This window comes from Oxyura jamaicensis, chromosome 1 (assembly GCF_011077185.1).
Source record: "Oxyura jamaicensis isolate SHBP4307 breed ruddy duck chromosome 1, BPBGC_Ojam_1.0, whole genome shotgun sequence".
In the NCBI taxonomy this organism is placed as follows: Eukaryota; Metazoa; Chordata; class Aves; order Anseriformes; family Anatidae; genus Oxyura; species Oxyura jamaicensis.
The window spans coordinates 69,547,681-69,566,991 of record NC_048893.1 but is presented as its reverse complement, the minus strand read 5'-3'; the positions used below and the strand labels follow the sequence as shown (position 1 = coordinate 69,566,991).

The window sequence follows — 19,311 nt, the reverse complement described above, 5'->3', positions numbered from 1 at the left end:
TTCAATAGCACAACTAATTAGACCCATTTCAGCACTTCACCACTTAAGTAAGAAGTTGTAAAACTTAAGATACATTTTTAAAATTTAATGCCTTGGAAAGTATTTCACAAACCAGTACTGCAAATCTGGGAAGTGAAACTGTATGAAAGAAAGGACAAAAAACTTGCATCCGCTTCTCTCCTTTGAGAACATGGTTGAAGAGAAACCAGAAGAACAAGATGCTGCATTAGGACACAAATGTTTTATTTGAATTAATCACCAGACTTTAAACAGAGGCCTTGTGACTATGCTGCTGAAATGTACAGTACTGGGGACTGTCTCTGGCCCTTCTGGAGTAACTGGGACTGTTACATGAGGTACATTACATTTTTCATGCATGCTAAATAATAACTGAAGCAAACTATGCTTCTGTGAAATTAGATCCTCTGAACCACATCAACCTAAACAGGATCAGCAGTGGAGCAGTAAATAAACTGCCATCTGTTAGTATTGCTGACCCACAGTTGATCTTGTATGAGGTCATGCTGGTAGTGGAGACTCTTCAGTCTCCCAAAATACACTTCGATGGGACACATCTCTGTAGGAGCCCTCTTCAGACATAGCCACCATGGTGGTTCATGTCTCAGGGATTTAGCTGCATTTTTGTGTATTTTGTGCTGCAACTACAGATCCCATAGAAAGCACAAATCAAGTTGCTTTGCTCCCACAACTCAAAACTTGGTCTCTGTGTAATCGTGCATATTTACACAGACAGCCATCTATGTAAGGCTGCAAACAGCAGCTCTGGAGCAAACACGAGCCACACACTCAGCTACCAAAGTAACCAACTCGAGCAAGAGGGGGCAGCTGTGGGTGGTGGCTTTTTCAGCCGAGGTGGTGATCACAGGTTAGAGCCTTATACATTAAAGGACAAGCCTGCTAAGAATTCCTCACTTCATTAGCGTGGCAGCCTGTTTTGAAATGAACAGTCAGAGCTGGGAAAAGCCAAGAAATCACATTTCTCTAGATTGGATCTTTCACATCATAGCATTCCCTGTCTGGAGAAGTGATTTTAGGTCAGCAAAACTATGCAACACCTCTTGCACAAGGAAGTACACACTCAAGCAGCTCCTATGTCAGCTGTGGCCTGTGCTATCTAGCCCGTGACCCAAGCAGTCTTTCTACCGCTGCTTTCTGTTGGCTGGGACAAAGCAAAGTAACTCAACTGGCACAAGACTGAAGTGGGCAGATAAAAAAAGATAAATATCTTATTGACACTCCTTCTTAAGGCACTGACATATTTGCAAACAGGAGCAAGTTATGAAGATTCATTTTCCTGGATTCTTAATGTACATACAGGTACATATGAAGATTTTTGTAAAACAAATTTTAAATACACAGAATCATACATCCTCAGTTTAACAGGTTCAGCTGAAAAAGTTACATTTTATTTGTAGTATTGACTTACTAGTTCACTTTGGAATTATTTTATTCATCTTAATTGCAACAGAAGTAATGAATTCAAACTACTTTATCAATGGCTTATTAAAAGTCCTGTTATAACAACAAGTCAGTTGTGTTTAGCAGTGAGAAATCTCAGGTTAGCAGATGTTTTACTCATTAGATATATTATACAAGCTCATATATACAAATTCTTAAATAAATTAAATTCATAAAGAAGTACAAACTTCACTTTAACAGCAACAACAACAAATTTTTTTTTTTTAATAAAACAAACTTGTTCATTGTTTTTAACATTAACAAAGTTTTTTTTTGTACCAGTACAAGAAAAACACTAGGTTTCAAATAAACATCCAGGAAGGTTGACAAAATGTGATTATCTATAAGCCCTAACTATTACTGTATAGCACCACCAATACTTTTAAGCTTGTCCAGATAAACAGAAGCATACAGAAATGAAATGCATGTTGCTCTAAACTACAAAATGTATTGGAAAAATTACTATACCAAGCTTTAATTAAGTCTACTAAAAAAAAGCAATCTTTGCAACCTGGTTAGCAGGTGTGCTCCCCCTCAAAGAGCAGTCATTATATACTGGCCTCAGGCTCTCTGTAGACAGGCTGGAAGATATCAAAAGACTACACCATTAAGCAAGGAGGAAAAAAAGTGAAAGTTCATAATAGTAGTGTTATATTTTAAAAATAAAAAAGGCATTCTGCATTTTTTTCTTTTAACATGTACTGTCATGAATTGTGATTCTCTCTTTCTTTTTTGTTTTGTTTCTTTCATCAAAGGCTGCCAGATACCAAACCTGCTCAAATCAATGAAAACTTTTCTACTGGCTATAGATGGAATTGGCTCCAGCTGTTCTGTGAGCTAGACAGTTTGTTCATGAACTAGACAGTCTGTTTAATGGGTAAATTGCTGACTGGAAAACCATAGAACACTAAAATAGAGGCTGTTAAATATGTATAATCTTTAATTTGCAACTTTTAGTTTGGATTCAGTTCTTATCTTCTCAACACTTTATGCTTCTTGTCTCACTCTTCCTTCTTGGATGATTGAAGTTTGTTTCAGAAGTGCCTTAAAAGAACTCAAATCAGTCCTATATGGTGACTGGATCAAGAATGTGTTTATTAGTACATCTGGGCTTCTTGAATAACACTATTACCCTAACATTTAGCAATGTGTTAACACAGTGGTAAACTTCTGAAAGTAATGCCATCTCAAATTAATGTGATTGATAAAAACGTTGTTCCTCCCCTGCCCAATGGAGCTGATCCTGTCAAAATAGTATTTCAATTATAGGTTTTTGTTCTGATTTAACTCTCTCCATCTCTGGTACTATCTGACTTTTAGATTCTTCCTTGGGACCTATCTAAACATGAAAAAGTATCAGTCTCTTGCTCTAGGTAAACACCAGAGACCTCCTCCCTTTCCTGGTGACTGCTCTTATCATTCAGCTGTTACGAGGTGTTGAAATATCTGTTTCATTTCAGTCATAGTTTGTAAAAAGGCAAAACTACTTCTTGGCTGTTTTCTCTCTGTGCTCTACTTGTGACTTAGATTGCAATGGTATGACACCACACTGTCTCATAAAATGATGCAATATAATGCTTTGTCCTAAACATGTTGATCTTCAAGCTGAGAAACCATCTTAGTCACAGGATGTTCTACCCTGACATCAGCATTAAGGAAAAGTGAAACGTAGTCCAGCTATGAAAGTACTAAATGAAGTCATCCACATACACACTGGTAGTGCTGTATGGCTTCTTCCTCATTGCAGATGGGCTGAAACATAAGGCACTGTTTGTTGTCTTTTAAAGACAAAAATTAAACTTTTAACTCACTGCAAAATTAAAGAGTTTAAAGAACCAAAATAACAAGAACCCTACCATCTTCCATGCAAACAAAACCGGATCTTCCAATATGAATGTATAATGGTGCCACAGAACTACAGGATCTCTTTTTGTCTCAGGGATTCCCGCCCTGTCCTGCATGGCTCAGATGGACCAAAACACCTGGCACTTCTGTTTGGTTCTTCACTCAAATGAACTTGCATTTAGAATGCAGTCTTAATTTCTACTTCTACCACCTTGACTCTCTTACATCATACATCATCTCTTTCAAGGATGCTTGTTTTAGTTATCTCAGGCTTTGTCTCACATCATAGCAGCTATTTTAAAGAGGCAGATGTGGAAAGAACGTATTTTAAAAACTCTCAGAATGATGATCTAATTCCAGCTAGGTTAAGGAACTGGCAAAAAGCTTTTAGATGCCGTGCTACAATCTCTGAAGGGCTTCTAGCTCACATAAGAAGATAACCTTGAAATTGAACCGTGGTGTCATAAAGGCTAAGCAATTTTGTTTACACCATTACTAATGCCTGCTTTGTCAGGTTTATACAGCAATGCTCTCACATACATCATCTGTGTATGACAGAATGCCAACAAAATAATTTTACAGCATCTGAATATTACAAGGTCCTGAATGGAAGCTTCTGAATATTCAGCTTGAGAAACCTGAAAGAGCTGATTTTTAAAGCCTTGTATTTTTCCACTTTCTAGAAGCAAACACATGCACATATGAGAAAAACACTGTCCTCCCCTATAAACAGATTCACTTTTATGTTTCTCAGAATTGACACCAGCACAAAAAAGAAACCCAAAAGCTGAACCAAGGCACAGAGGTAGGAATCTCTAAGCTTCCATATGCATGCCACTCTGGGCACATCAGCTGCCTGGTAAAGAGTAGCTGGCTTCATTACAACTGAGCTGGGAGCTGCAAGTAGTTCAATGGCTGGTACCCCTACAATCAGCACCATTCCCTGGCACCTGATACTCAACAAACAAGTCTACACAACTTCCTGCATCAGAAAAGGACTCTGATCTAAGAGTTGCAGGGTGAATTCCCATTTCTGTGAGACATTGTTCCACTAAAATCTGTGACAGCCACAGCATTCCCTCCCCAGCCCCACAAAGATGGAAATAAAAGCTGTTCTCGTCACCCAAGCTGAGCGACAAACAAGGACAGGGAGAGACCATCCCTGCTCACATTGCTACTCATCAGCAGTCAGGAACACAAAGCGTCTATTGGGCACGAGGAAAATAAGATTTCTAGTAAAAGTAAAGAATGGCAATACTCCCTCTGAATTCAACAAGCAAGCCAATACTCTCCAGAGACCAACAACCATGTAATAAAGTGCAAAGTCTGGGGAAAAATGTAACTAAGGTTGCAAGTCTATAGCTTGTCTGTCATTGTGCAGACCACACAGGAATGAGATCACAAATGCTTGTGATTTAAAAGGTGAGCCTATTAACAAAAGATGTAAGGGCTCATGTTCCTCAGCTGGGGAGACTGAGGGCATCTTTTAGCTCTTTAACTCTCTGACTCCATAAAGTGTTATCATTGCATATGCAGATCATTTCCTCAGGTCAACTGCGGGGTGGTTCATCAACACTGATGAATGCCCTCCTTCCCCTGCATACTCCACTTGGTGCAACAGTGAAATGCAGTAAGGACACCCCTCAAATAGAAACATATGCTTTTATTTATTTAGAAAATGTCACTTAAGTACCATGTTCAAAAAAAGATAAGCAGTTTTGAGAATTTCACCCAGCTTTCTTTTGATTATTTGCATGATCCAAATGGCTTCTCCCTCCTGTCCTACTTCCCATGCATCTGTACTTCATATCTATATGTACAATCAAAATGGGATAGTATTAATTTTCTCTTTCCTAGCAGCCACATGCATTTTAGATTACACACTGTACGTTCATAAATATGGCAGGTACAATCCACTGGAAAAACAAAAAAAAAGGAGAATTTTCTGTTCAATGGTTCATTGTTTTTCATCTTGCTTCACTAATTACTTACTCTGTTTTGTTTACAAGCTCTAAAGGAAAGTCACGCCATTTCAGCATGCTCACCTTGCAGAACTGAAACATGGGCAGATGGAATCAGAAAAGAAATCAGTTTCCCATGAATAAGGTACATAAATATGCCTCCAGCTTAGATTTTTAAGTCCTTTATTTCCTTGCCTATTGCTCATTCATATTTTTACCACCAGCACCCTCAGATAGCTGGGCTGAGCAAGATAAATAGAATTTCCATTTAGAAACCAGTGAGATGCTGCTTTTTATATAAAAAAGAATGTTATAAACAAGAAAATATGTTCTCCTGCCAAGAAAAAAGTGAGAAAAAAAAAAAAAGTTTTGGTGACCTATTCAACAAATGCCACAAATATACGCAACGTTCCTGCAAATATCATTCATGCATCATTACCAACCTCAAAGCAATGTACTAGATTATCATCACTTGCATTTACCAAGAAGCCAACCTGTTTGACATTCATTGGGGAATAGTAAACGTTTGTTACGTGTTGTAGCAGGGAAACCTGACTGATAGAAGGTGAGCTCATGAGAAGTGTTGGAACATACTGTTGATATGTTACATCACTCTATTCAACAGCTCAAAGACTTTATTTGGGGACTCCCTTCTCCACCCATACAAGCAAGCTCTATTTCAAAATATTTTTTTCACTGTTGGTTCACTGTATATAGTTCTGTGACATTTACAATAAAAGCTTACCTAATCCACTTCAAACAAATGGTACAATAGATAATATTTTCAGTTTCCTATTGCCTGGGACTCTAGACAGCCAAGGAAAATTTCAACATATTGTTAAAAGATTATGTTCCCACATGATCAAGTCAAAGTCACCAAAAAATTTCGAGTACTTTTATTGCACCCCATAATTCATTACCGTTTCATGTTAAAACCAATTACTCACCTACACTTGAGTCAAATTCTAAATGGACTGAACAGGACAGAGTGTGGTGGTCCACATACAAAAGCCAGAAGAGGGAAATACCTAAACATAGGAAAGAAAAAGTCGTTATTACAAGTCAAAAAACTGAAAACAGATTTCACACTTCGTGTAGTCATTTTACTGTAAAACTCTCCCAAACACATAAAAACCTAGTTGAGAAGAGATCTCTACATGTTTGCACTCATTTAAAGAGCAAGGGTCTGAAACAGAAAGTTGTTATACTTATTTTCTAAAAGAAAAGACGAAAAAAAACAACACAGCAAATGTTTCTACTAGCTTTAAAAGAATAAATAAATTAAAGCTAGAGCTTAAAAGCCATAAAGCCATAGAAAGAATTTGACACATCTCTCTGCTAGAAAACTAATTTGTAACTAGCCTTCATAGGTGATGTATTTGCATGAATTCAAGTAAATTCACTAACTCTTTCTCAGTATATAACAGAGTCTACCCTAAGTCAGTCTGATTACAGCTGTATTTTGAATGGACAAAGACTAACAAAACAGAACATCTTGGGTAGTTAATCCCACCTCCCCACAGTAAAAACCCAGCCCTGGAAACTGGTAACACTGATGTCACCAATCATTACATACAGTCATACCCATACAAACTCTATGCAAAGCACCTGCCGTTCCTACATGAACAAATTAAATTATAACCTTAATATGAGGAAATAAAAATAAACACATTAGTGTCAATTCCCAACAGTTTCCTGGCCAGCTAAACAAGATTCAGATCATTACCATCAACAGCTGACAACTCTGCTTAGCAATTACTGTAACATAAACCATGGTAATAAACTATTGCCAAGCATTGCCCTATTACGAAATCCAGGAGTGGCTCTGAACCACATCGTAAATGATATCACAATCATGAAGAGCCACTGAAGCAGAGGGCAGACCATATTATGAAAGCTAGTGAACAGATTCACCTCACAAGGAAAGAAGGTACAAGAACCACCTCGCTGTCTTCAGTTACCTGCTCTAAAAACGTGAACAGTAGAACATGAGGCTAGAGCCCTCCAGACAAGTAACTAAATTTGCTTCCCAGGTTAGGCTCTGATTGCTGGGATGGACACCCTGAGTGGGACCTTCACCGCATGTGTCCCTGAGAGGTCCCTGCCTGTCCATCCCATCACTAACTCATCAGCATAGGGCAGAGATGTGGAATAAAGGATCTGACGAAGACTGCCAGGTCTGTATTTCCCATACCTGTTCCAGCTGGCAGATATCCTCCCAAGCTTCACAAGAGGCCTGGCAGATCTTGCTCCTTTCCCCAGCCCAGAGGCATAATCCCACCAGAAGGCAGTAGAGAATGAAGAGCAAGCTCATCCTACCATATTTGCTATGTTCTCCATTTCCAATCCTACTCTCGGAAATGAGAACTATCCAGCGCTTAACATAGATCAGGTTCTGCCTGGAGACAAGACCCCATGATCAGAGATCACGTTGCGATAGTCCACCAAAAGAAAGTAATGGGACAAAAAGTATCCCTCATTTTGTTCCTTAATGCTTCACGTGCGACTTCTGGAGGCTCCCTGAAAACTGCCAGGTAGTCTTCACATTCACTAGTACCTGCCATCCCTGCCTTTCCAAAATCCTTACAAGTAAACTACCATCTCACAGAACAATATAATATACTTATCTGCAATTTATTGAATAGAGAGAAATCAGGAGTTTAAAGCAGTCCCCAAACCCTAATTTCTCCATTAGACAGAAGTAATTCTGTAAAGCAGATGAGAAATAAAGCATATATTTCATTTCAACATATTTTACTGGAAGGAGGTGTCATATTTTTAGAACAGGATCCACTCATGATTGAAGACTGAGCTGCTGCAAGTCTGGCCATAAGCACTAAGCACATTTGGAAATTCCCTGGCAATGCTGTTAAAGGAACAGACATTTCCTGTAATTTTCGGAAACATTTTATATCTCCCCTCCTCCTTTTTAGCCTTGGTGGTAAGAAGGGGGAGGGAAAGAGAGGGTACTATATTACAATTAAATGAAATATGAATGAGCCACCCAAGTTTAAAGGGGAAACTTCAGCAATTCCCGCTTAAGATAAAGGTGTTTTTTTTTGTTGTTGTTGTTGTTTTTTTTGTTTGTTTTGTTTTGTTTTAATTATTATTTATTTTTTATTTCTTTCTTTTAAAGTATTTCATCATTAAGAGGCCAGGATTTTTCTGCTGACTTTAGGAAAAGAAATATACATCCTTTCAATTAGGGTGAATTACAAAAGGACATATGCTTGCATTTTGACTTACTTCTGGCAAGTAAGAAGTCCTCCAGGCCTTATTTAAATACTTTTTTTGTTTGTTTGTTTTCCAGGATTAGCCAGAATTAGAAATGGAAGCCTTTTTTCCTCTCTTGCTTAGGGCCTTCCCAAAACTGCACCTAAACGAACCCAACCAGTCCGGTCACAAGGAGCATTCCTCCTACAGCTGGAGTTGTGATGCACCAAACAAGATAGAAGCAAGGGAGAGACTGAGCAGTCAGGCACCACAGCATCCTACTAAGGAGCTTTATACCTCACCATTCACAAAAAATTGATCGTGTATGAAGTGTCTAGTATAAAACTTACTACTCTGTTTAGCCAGTGCTGGCAAGCTTTAAAATTTGTCTACTTTATTCTATATAGTCTTGAGTCTGAAGAGATCCAACCCAGAACCACGGCAGTTTACAAACTGTTCTCAACATGAGAGGACAGTTAACTATCCTTACAATATACATCACAAGTGCTATTTGGCTCCTGTACATAGGATCCATGATTTAGTTGTGACAACTGGCAAATTCCACACCTGCCAGTCTCTAACAGCAATTGGATTTTAGCATTCAATTTAAAGACACACAAACTCAACACCTTAAAGGGTTAAACTACTTTATACATCTTCAACCTGTTGAAATCCCCATGCCTCCTTACTCTTTGTAGAACAAGAGTTGTTTACAGCAGCTGCTTTTGTGACACCAAGGTTTCCATCTACTATACCACCTGCACACCCTGAATCACTGACTGAGAATGGCTGCATTCTCTGCAGCTACAGAGACCAATGCAAATAATGACTTTGTATTTTATGTGGTCATCTTCTTGCTAAGAAACAGACTAAAATGAGAATGAGTTCTCTGAAGAGTAGTGCTAAATAACCATCAAACCCAGCAGTCCTTATAGTTCATGCTATTTCTTTAAAAGGTCTTCCTGAAAGAGAAGATAAGATAGGACCTCAGAGCCTTCAGATAATGGTTAGCCTTTAAGTTAGCCTTTTGTCTAGTGAGAGCCTTAAAGGGGGAGACATTCCAACAGAGTTGATCAAGTTACGTGGGCCTGTAAATAAAGGAGCCAAAAATAAAAATAAAATAAAATAAAATAAAGATGCAACCCTAATCTACTTTGTGGTGACTGTATGATGAAAACAGAAGATGGATCCAAAGGCATCACACAAGCACTAGGATGGATTAAAGGCAGAGGATAATGGTGCTATCTTATTAGGGAAACAAATCAGAATAGCTTCTGGGCAAGGCAGGGGTGAATTTCTTACAACAGACTCTTTAATGATGCTTTTCTAAAACCAAATGACTAAAGATCACAGTGAGTCAATCTCCTTTAAGAACAGAGATCTGTAAACTACTTTTACGGTAAGCTGTGGGTTAAAATGCAATAGTCTTTCACCCACTTGAGGAAATGACACCAGTTCTCCCGGAAGGCAACATGCACATTCAACCCGTTCACATCAGGGCATGAGAAAGTTTGGAAGGAATTTATTTATTTATTTATTTTTAAACTGTCAACATTAATACTTTGTCTTTTCCTGCTTGTGCCTGAAAATACAGTACTGCACCACACTGCTCATATGCCCTGTCAGCTGTAGAGAGAAGCATCTAGAAGTTTACAAAGTCCACCTAATAAATGTTAATGACATCTATTTTCAAAGTCCCACCAAAGAATCTCTGCAAGCTCAAAGCTAAATGACTGTTTTATACAGTGTGTGCTACACAGGGATAAAACACAGAGAAGCATCCTCTGGGATGTGATACAGCAGCTACACTTTAATGGCTTTGAAGATATCAGAAGGGATGCTGGGCCCCAAAAACACCAAAATGTGTATGTAAGCTCAGTCCTGCACAGCGAAGTTGTTAAGCTTAAGGGTTTCTCCCCGACTGACACTGACATGCCAAGGAAACAGAACGGCTGGCAGAAAACAGCCCACAAACATGGACCAGCTTGCCCGCCTGGAAGTGGTGGTTAAGAAGGAAAGGAAGATGCACGTGGCGCATGGTGCCAGCTCCCAGCGAGCATGGCCTAGTGGGACAAGCCATGAGGCCTCCCCAGACACCCGGCACTGGCAGCAGCCCTGCCAGAAGGCATCCAATGCTGGGGGGCAAGGGCTCTGACAGAGTACCACCAGACTGCAGCTGAGGCCCAGAAAATACATAAACTCCTAGATCTACAAGATGGGGGACTGACCTGACCGCCACGGCGTAACACTCTCGATAGTTTACACACGCAGAATGCAACATGTTTCCATGCATAATTTCTACCCACAAACGTAATTGTTCCAGCCTGCCTATTGCAACTGTTTTCAAATTTTCTCTTAATTGATGAGATGACACCAGCATGGCCTCAGCTCAAGAAGAAACACATAAGTCACAGCAGCTCACTGAGCCACGCTGCACACACTGTGTTCTGGCACCTCTTTGCCAAAGGATCCTAAGCATTTCTTGGCATTTGAGTCATGTCGTACAGCAGCTGCAGTGGTGCCAAGGCCACACTTCTCCTGTGGTAACTACATGACTGAGAAGAGAAGCCATATAGATCCTTCCTTACAGCAGAAGGAGAAAGCAGAGGGTGACTTACATTCCCCAGCTCTGCCTCTTACATCATTAAAAACACTGGCATTTAAACAGAGGAAGAAGAGTGACACAACCACAAAACACAGTAATCCCCCTTAGGAACATCTGACAAAATGTGACCACCATTATATTCAGGTTGCAAGAATTAAAATGGAACAGGGATTTAAAAATTTTGAAAAAGAGAAACTCTCAATACCAAACAGTGGGAGTAAATTCCATTGTTATCATCTAATACAGGTCTTTGTGAAAGACCAGTGTCAGAAATAAATATTTTGTAGCAAACTTGCTTGGCTTCTTAAAGGATTTTGAAAAGCAGAGGGAAACAAAAACTAGTCACTTAAGTTTCTATTTTATTATAATGTTTGGAGTAGGCTTACATGTATGTACAGTTTTGTAAAAACCTACAAAAAAGATTTTGTATTTTTTCAGAATTTCTAGAGGTGCTCTGTTTTACACAGTCCTTTCAATAATAACCAGAAAGGAACTGACTTTTGCCAAAGTAATCTCAAGCTAGGAGGGCTCAATATATTTCTGCAATAACTGAAGTAATATATCAACAAGATGGATAAATTTCAGTGCATGTGGAGTCTAATGAACACTGGGAAGAAATGTCACCTCCAGAATTCGTGATCCTTTTAATTTCTTAGGTATTCAAGCACCATTTATTTTTCAATGATAATGGCTTCATCAATAAATAATATTGCTCAGTTTCATAACAACTTACTGATTATAAATAAATTCCCATTGATACTGCTGGCAAGCATTCTGACAACTTTCAGACCGATTTCCAGTTACACAAAGAAATGTGAGCAGCCCATATGAGTGAGTTAGGGTTTGGTATGCAATCGTGATTTTTTTACCTCCAGGAAACTGATCCTGAAGGATAAAGGTGTACGATGGGTGGTCCTTAATCACTTCCTTTATTTGAAGCTTGAGGTCAGGGTGGAAAAAGAGCCAAGGAAGGAAGTCTGCAGCACCCCTCAAACACACACACTTTCCTGAACAACTCCTTCAACATTTCAGAGGGTTAACTTGTAGTTTAATTAAGTAGCAAGAGGTTGGGATAGAAATAAACAGTCCGAACAAGCAACATACTGTGCTATTAAGCTGTTAGAAGTGACTTAAAAATTAGGTCAGTCTAATTTGTGGCTGATACTTTGTTCTTTCACTGCTATGAACTCACAATGATGTCAGTCTCATGTTCAAACATGCCACATTTAGCAGCATACAGACTTCCTGAGAGACTCTTTCAGCCTTCCTTTGTGCAAAAGGCTTCTGCCAGATTCTTAGCTCATACTTCACTGACTCAGGCATGCCACTCCGGTTTCAAGGGAGTAACACTGGCTTCCCGTCAAATACTGCACAGTTTTGTTTTGCGTGGAGGGTTGCTTTTACTAAAGTTTAAGAACATGTATGCATATCCAGGCTACCGTTCTAGACCTCACCTGTATTAGGCAAGGTGAACATCCAAAACAGAACTGCTTGTTAAAAAGTCTGAAAAACAGGTACTTTGAACTAATTCAACCGATCTTTCTCCATCCTTACTTGACCTAAAGAAGCTTAAAGTGTCCCTGTATTCTACCTAAATTCAATTAATTCTTGAGGATGCAAAGCATCCCACTGAATTAGGGCTTACTACAGAAATGCTTCCTGTGCAACCATCCTCAAAAAAACAAGCACACTCACACACGGAATCTAATCTGTCTGTACAACTTTGAATGTTAGAAGAATTTTTATTCTCAGTATTATTTCTGACACAAAACTTGCCACAGAGTTTTTAAGCATTTTAGCAAAGAAGATAGCTTACAAGGCACAGGGATATTGTAAGTTTATCCAGCTACAAAACTTCAAATAAGCCTAGGAACCAGCATTAACCAGCAAACATCTTTAACTAAACCCAAGTCAGGCAGCTGTTCAAACCAGCATTGCTACTTATTTTGATTGAATGGCAAAATTAAGCTGAAAAAGATAAAGGAGAAGTTTTAAAAGCAGCTGTGAGTCCCTTACATCCCTCTCCTCCGGATGGAAAGGTGCCCCAGCAGGCAGCATAGCCAAGTGGGGACACATGGTGGGTGGACAGACCTGCAGCCGCTGGAGAAGAATTCTCAGCTGGGAGGTTCAATGGGAGATCCACTCTGAGGTGCCACCCTACCTCTCCCCACCATCCTCTCATAAGGGCCTAATCAGCCTCTTGTGTAGTTGCTTTCTATCTAGAAGGCACTAAAAATCCTCAGGTGGAAGTAGGTGAAAGCCATTGAAAATACCTCTGTAGGTTAAAAATAAAAAATAAAAAAAAATCAGATGCCCATTTGAAAATCACCATATGCAAGCTCATTATCAGCTCATTATAATTCTCACAGTTTCACATTTTATAGCCATCAGTAATTATCTATACTTTACATATATCCTTACAGCAGCTAATCTACTTGTTTCCCACTACAACAGCCAATTGCAGGAACTATCCCTTGCAAACACTCAGCTGAAGCAAAAGTAAGAGTTGAATTTCTTTTGGGGCTACACCATCACAGACATAATATTAGCCCAGACTCTCCCACTCTTCTTCATGATGTTGTGTTTCCCAACACAGAGATTTAAAACCAACCAAACATACAAACAAACAAAAATTAAATTATCATGTCAGGATGTTCAAACCTATACTACACATGTTTTCATGGAACAATGCTGTCATAAGAATTCCTTTAACATGTTTAGGAAAGCATCCTACTCAGTCAGGAAAAGGCGCATGGTCATTGCCAGCATCACATTAAATTCCAGTTATTCTATGAAAGAAAACGCCTGGACTTGGTTCACAAGAAGGGCATCCAGCTGATTCCTGCTATTACTGTTGCATACAACTGCCCAAGGATACAGGCAAGACAGGTCTCACAAGGAGAGGGAACATCTTTTCTGAGACCAGTTAATATGGAGAAATAGGAGAGGGAGGGAACAAACTCCAGAATGCACAAGCCCTTCGTCTCACACACGGACGTGAAACGGAACCAAGTCGTGACACAGGAACAGAAGCCTAGACTGCCAAAACATCTCCACATCCAGCCTGTCCCTCTTCCCAAACAGGAAAACAAGAAGCCCAAAGCACATCCCGAAGTATGTCATAAATTACCCAATGAATCACATTCCTTATGGAAACATTCTGGCTGAAGCAACATCACTGAAAATATGCAATAAAAGACAAAAAGAAACTGAAAAGATCCTCAAAGAAAGAACACTTCCACCCTGACTCTGAATCCACCAAAACAAGAAAATCATGGAGTCATCACAAAATTACCAGATACACAGGAAACATTTCCCACTTCTTGATTACTACTAATCCTTTGCTATTTGATAAATTACCTGTCCCTCTACTATACAGGGTCTAACCATGTTATCTCAGTCCCCCTCCTAAACAAACTTTTCTCTGAGTTAATCCAATAGTTTATCATTAACAAAACTTGACCTGGATTTACCTTTATATTCACAGTTCTTATTTCAAACTTCAAGTAGGGTTTGCATTCCTAAAACTTTGCCCATCTTCCCCAAACCAATTCATTTAAACAACAACAAAATTCACTCTCTGTACAAAACTCTTACAGCCCCCATCTGAAAAAAGTTTGCATTTTGGAAACAAAACAGAACCAGCACACACACCCCAACACAGAAACACTCACACAAAAGATGATGGTTTCCTTAAAAATGGGTTTTCAGGTTACCTAAAAAGCTCTGACCATTTCAAGCTACAAATAAAACCAAATTTATTTTTCTTCACTTCTAAGATTTGATGTCAAGATACCTGTGACAACGATGGTAGGTGAAATTAGACACAATTGCTTTTGTATAGTTATGACAGCAATAGGTAGAGTTCATGTGTTTGTTGCCTGCTTTTGTTTGTTTTTTCATTCTGTTTGGATTGTGAATAAACATTAGCTAGATAGCTTGCCACCTACAATGGTATTAATTCCTACTAATGAATGCCAAAATTGTTTCAGATATGCAGACTTAGGTGAGAAATCTCTTCCAGAAAAAAACTCATCTCCAATTTAAATCACTGATATGATTATAGCACAGGTCAAAATGTGCAGGAAAAGAGTTTAACACAACCACAAAGCCAGAGGTCATTGCTTGCTCTCCTCAGGAAAGAAAGGAAGGAGAAGCACTCCTCCTGTCCCCCCTTCAGGCTTCTTCCTCTGCAGCCACCACACAAGGCTCAAGCTAGATGCTTAGGCACACACTTCTGAAATCAAATCATCCAAAATCCAGAAGCTGGAAAAATCAAGCACAAATCTAAATACTTGTTTAGAATGTCTGAATATTAATTCAGCTTAGACTGCTTTGCAACAGGCAAAAGAAAAAGAAAAAAGAACACCTCTGACAGATCTGAAAGAAAATGCATCTGGTCTTCCTGTAGCTACAATGCTTATCCAGGACTAAAACATTCTTCTTAATCATGTTCTCACCACCAGCTTTAAAGCATAGTTTTGCCCAGTTTTCTGGCACTTTGTTGAAAGCATAACTACATATGTCTTCTTGAGAACAATCTTCAGGTTTTGCAAGGAGCCTAGTCATCAAAGGTATGCCTTTTGGTATGCTTATGGCCATATGCCTGAATTTTAGTCAAGAAGCAAGAAGATGCAGGTATTATTGTTTTTAAATGTGTTTGGCAGCTAAATTCTCCCGATATTCTACATGCATTAGGCAAGATGCTTCAGTGCAGGGACATAAAATCTGTCATGCAGAGAAGAGGTGTCTAAATCCAAGACTCCTGAGCTAGCTCTGAACAAAACCAACAACTTAGTGTTCAAGCTAACCTTGATAGAAAGGAGAGTCTATTTGCACAGGCTTACCCCATGGCGTAGCTAGAGCTTTCAAAACCTGAGCCAACCACTGTCTCCACAGCACTCCCCAGTGTAGGGCAGATGGCCTAGGCTGAGCATCTCAAGCTGCACTGCCACATCCAGAACGATTTGTTCTTCAATTGCTGCTGTATGCAATTTCAGTACCAAACACCAACGAAAGCAGATGATCTCTTAAGCTTGTGCTATTCTTTCTGCTCAAACATGCAGAATAGGAATAAGGAATGGAGAATAATCTTACCACCAGCACACAGAAGTTGCTGCAGACAGCAGGGGTGGTCTGTATTCAGAGTTGAGTCAGAATATGCTGGAATGACTGAAAGAGAAGAGAAGGACTCTATTTCCCCAAAAAGATGAACCTGACTACTAGATATTAAACCACAAAACTTACAGTTGTTCCCAAGAGTTGATGTAACTTTGGCTTTAATCATGCCAAGCTCACTACTTGCATTGGAAAGGAGAACCTGTCCCCAAAGAGGATTACGGCTCTATTGGTACAAATTGTGTACAACCTCAGATTAAGAACTCCTTCCAGAGAGTTTGCAGAGCTGAATACCCTGGAATTAGAAAGTGACAGTGTGAAGACTGCTCGTGCAACCCTGCATACACCTTCCTCATTCCTATGCAGCACAGCAGGGACGCAGGTTACATAACTGTGTTCCTCGGGGCGCTACTCGCCAGGGAGTAATTATTTAACCAAGATCCCATCTGCTCCACATTCCCATTAAAGAAAATATTATGCAAAAAGGTAAGAGCTTGGCTATGAGTCCTTGGCCCAAATATTCTCTTACCAGCGCCGCGCTGCATGCCAGGTCATCACTATTTGTACTTCAGAAGGCTGCTGCTGACAGACCGTGCCAAATCCAAAGAACTTTGTCATTAAAAGAAAAACGTTAAAGCTAACAGTAGGAAGTGCTCTCCATGCTTTGTTAATCCTGTCAAACTATACTACACAGACAATTACAATTAACAAAAGTATTCTTAGGAAGCTTAGTGAGGGCTTTGGAGCTATGGTTTCTCTGCTTCAAGTACACTGGATCTAGGAAAACAGAAGGGGACAGGATTTCTCTTGCTGGACTTCAGCCCCTCACAAGTGGAAAAAGGAAACTGCCCCACTCCATACAGCAGCATAAGAGGTACAGATCTAACTGGAACTTCTGCTTGTCTTCCTGCCTACAAGTGGGCAGCGCTGTTACTACCAGCACTTGAGCTTGTAACCACAGAAAAGCACAATCCTTTTCTGCATTAGCTACTCAAAGGCACATAAGGACTTTCTTCCAAAAGGAGCGAGTAGACAAAGCTCACAAGCTTCAAGAAGAACATCTGAAAAAAAAAACCCTCATGCTGTCATCACCACAGAATCCTATCATGTCATCACATGCAATAGAATCACCCTGTTCTTCACTGCATTTTGAATCTACTACTAAATATAACACCCATGGCTTAAAGCATTGCCTCCCAGACAGATCACCACCAACAGTCTAGGTAAGCATCTTTTAGCACATTTCTATTTTGACAAAGCTATAGCCATATCCAAAACTTTGTTGGTGAATAACCAACATCAAGTTTAAAATCCATTTACATTTCTTTTTAGGGGTAAATGATCACAAAGGGCCAGACTAACTAAAAATCTAACTATGGGTACCTTCTTTGAGTGTTTTTAAGGCATGATCAAATCTTCCTGGGGCCTGCCACAAGCTGTTTATCTATCCAGCAAGGCTACAGGCAATTCCCATGGTATTCCCTCCCACCCCTTCCTCTTCTCAGACATTTAAATGCATTCAGATTTATCCATGAGAAAGCTTCTCTAACGAGCAAGTTCCATGTCTGAACCCTGGAATTAGATTATCAATAGTTTCTGACACAGACTTCCAAAATCCAGCTGCAGTCTACTGGGGACCCAAGCAGGAATGGTGTGTAGTGCTACTAGAGCACAAGCTTTGCAAAGAGCAACACCATGCAAAGAGCCTGAGGGGAACGCTCCAATCAGGTTTACATAGGTAGACATTTTCCGATTGTCTCACAACAATGAAGAAAACCTGGAAGTTGAATAATTATGATGTAGGAGAGCAACTCCAAGCCACCTTGTATGCTTCACACGTTTCAACTAAACCATAAAGAACAAGAGGTTAAGCCTCCTGAAGTTCTGATAATTTTGTTACCTTGATCATCAATCAATTTTGGTTTTGTTTTTGAATCCAGAGGTAGGTTACTTAATCCCTTATAAAACTATAAACACTGCTAAATTCTTTGAGGCCAATGGCCACACTAAGAGATAAATGAATCCTACACAAAGCGCTCAGTTAAAGGTAACGATTACCTGTTAGCAACTGATGGGACTTTCAAAGGCAATGACAGGTCTGAAAATTGAATCAGAAAACTTGTAAATTTTGTTGCAGCTCTGGTTTTCCTTAAAAAAAAAAAAAAATGAAAGCTCTGAAACCTAATTGTTGTTTAACACACACATAGCGTATTTCAGTAAGTTCATAAATAACAGAGAAGCAACACTAACCAAAGGAATTTGTCCTGCTGGAGCAGAAAAGAGTTTACATGAACTATGTTTTTGGGGACTGTCAGGAACTACCACGTGTAATCCCATTATTTTGACACCTCAAAGTAAAGCCCATCACATCTTAGACTGCTGTCTCAAAACCTAGATTTGTTAAAACCTCCACACCAAACTTAATCATACATTAAGGAAACAGCCACTGCTTGTAACAGTCTCAAGGCAAAAAGTAGCAAGACAGGAATTAACAGCAGAAGTTACAGAAGAAAGGTGGTTTTGTTTAAGACTTTGAAGATGTTATCTTGTGCATGCCAATTGTTGGCAGCTGTCAACAAAAATAAATTCTTGCTGTTAACAAAAGTGATTGAAGAGGCAGACAACTTACAGTATTACTATGCTTTCTTGTGGATTTTAACCTCCATGCATTGCAATAAAAATGGTGACAGAAAGAAAACAAGATTAACTAACGGCCAGTCTAGAATAACGTGTCACTAGCTAATGGCTTCACTTACAAATCAATTGCCTGCATATTTAAATCATGTTAAGTACCTTTCTGATGGAACTCAAAAATCCAGCTACAGCTGAAAGGCTCCCCTTTGCCATCAACTTACTTCATCTTCACAACAGATTTCTCCTCAGACTTCTACATCAAAGCTAGTAACGTATCTAGACCATTTTTTCAGTGAGTATTAGGAGAATTTTAACAACATAAACGGTTGGAAAACGCTTGCATAGGCACACGATACTAGCATAGGCTAGTAGCACAGTGGCATCTCCTTTGGCCTTGATTATACCATTCACACCTACTCAGAACGCTACAGCAAATCTGACTCCCCAAACCAGCTC

The 19,311-nt window shown here is 39.4% G+C and overlaps 1 protein-coding gene across 6 annotated transcripts in view; it reads right to left on the bottom strand.

The window, feature by feature from the left end:
* The window catches only part of DUSP16 (dual specificity phosphatase 16), a 65,759-nt gene that overhangs the window by 31,350 nt on the left and 15,098 nt on the right, over positions 1 to 19,311 (bottom strand). For all 6 annotated transcript variants that reach the window (XM_035308760.1, XM_035308769.1, XM_035308736.1 and 3 more), the window contains one exon: positions 6,233 to 6,313. The gene's annotated coding sequence lies outside the window, so the exon portion shown is untranslated. The remainder of the gene's footprint in view (positions 1 to 6,232; positions 6,314 to 19,311) is intronic.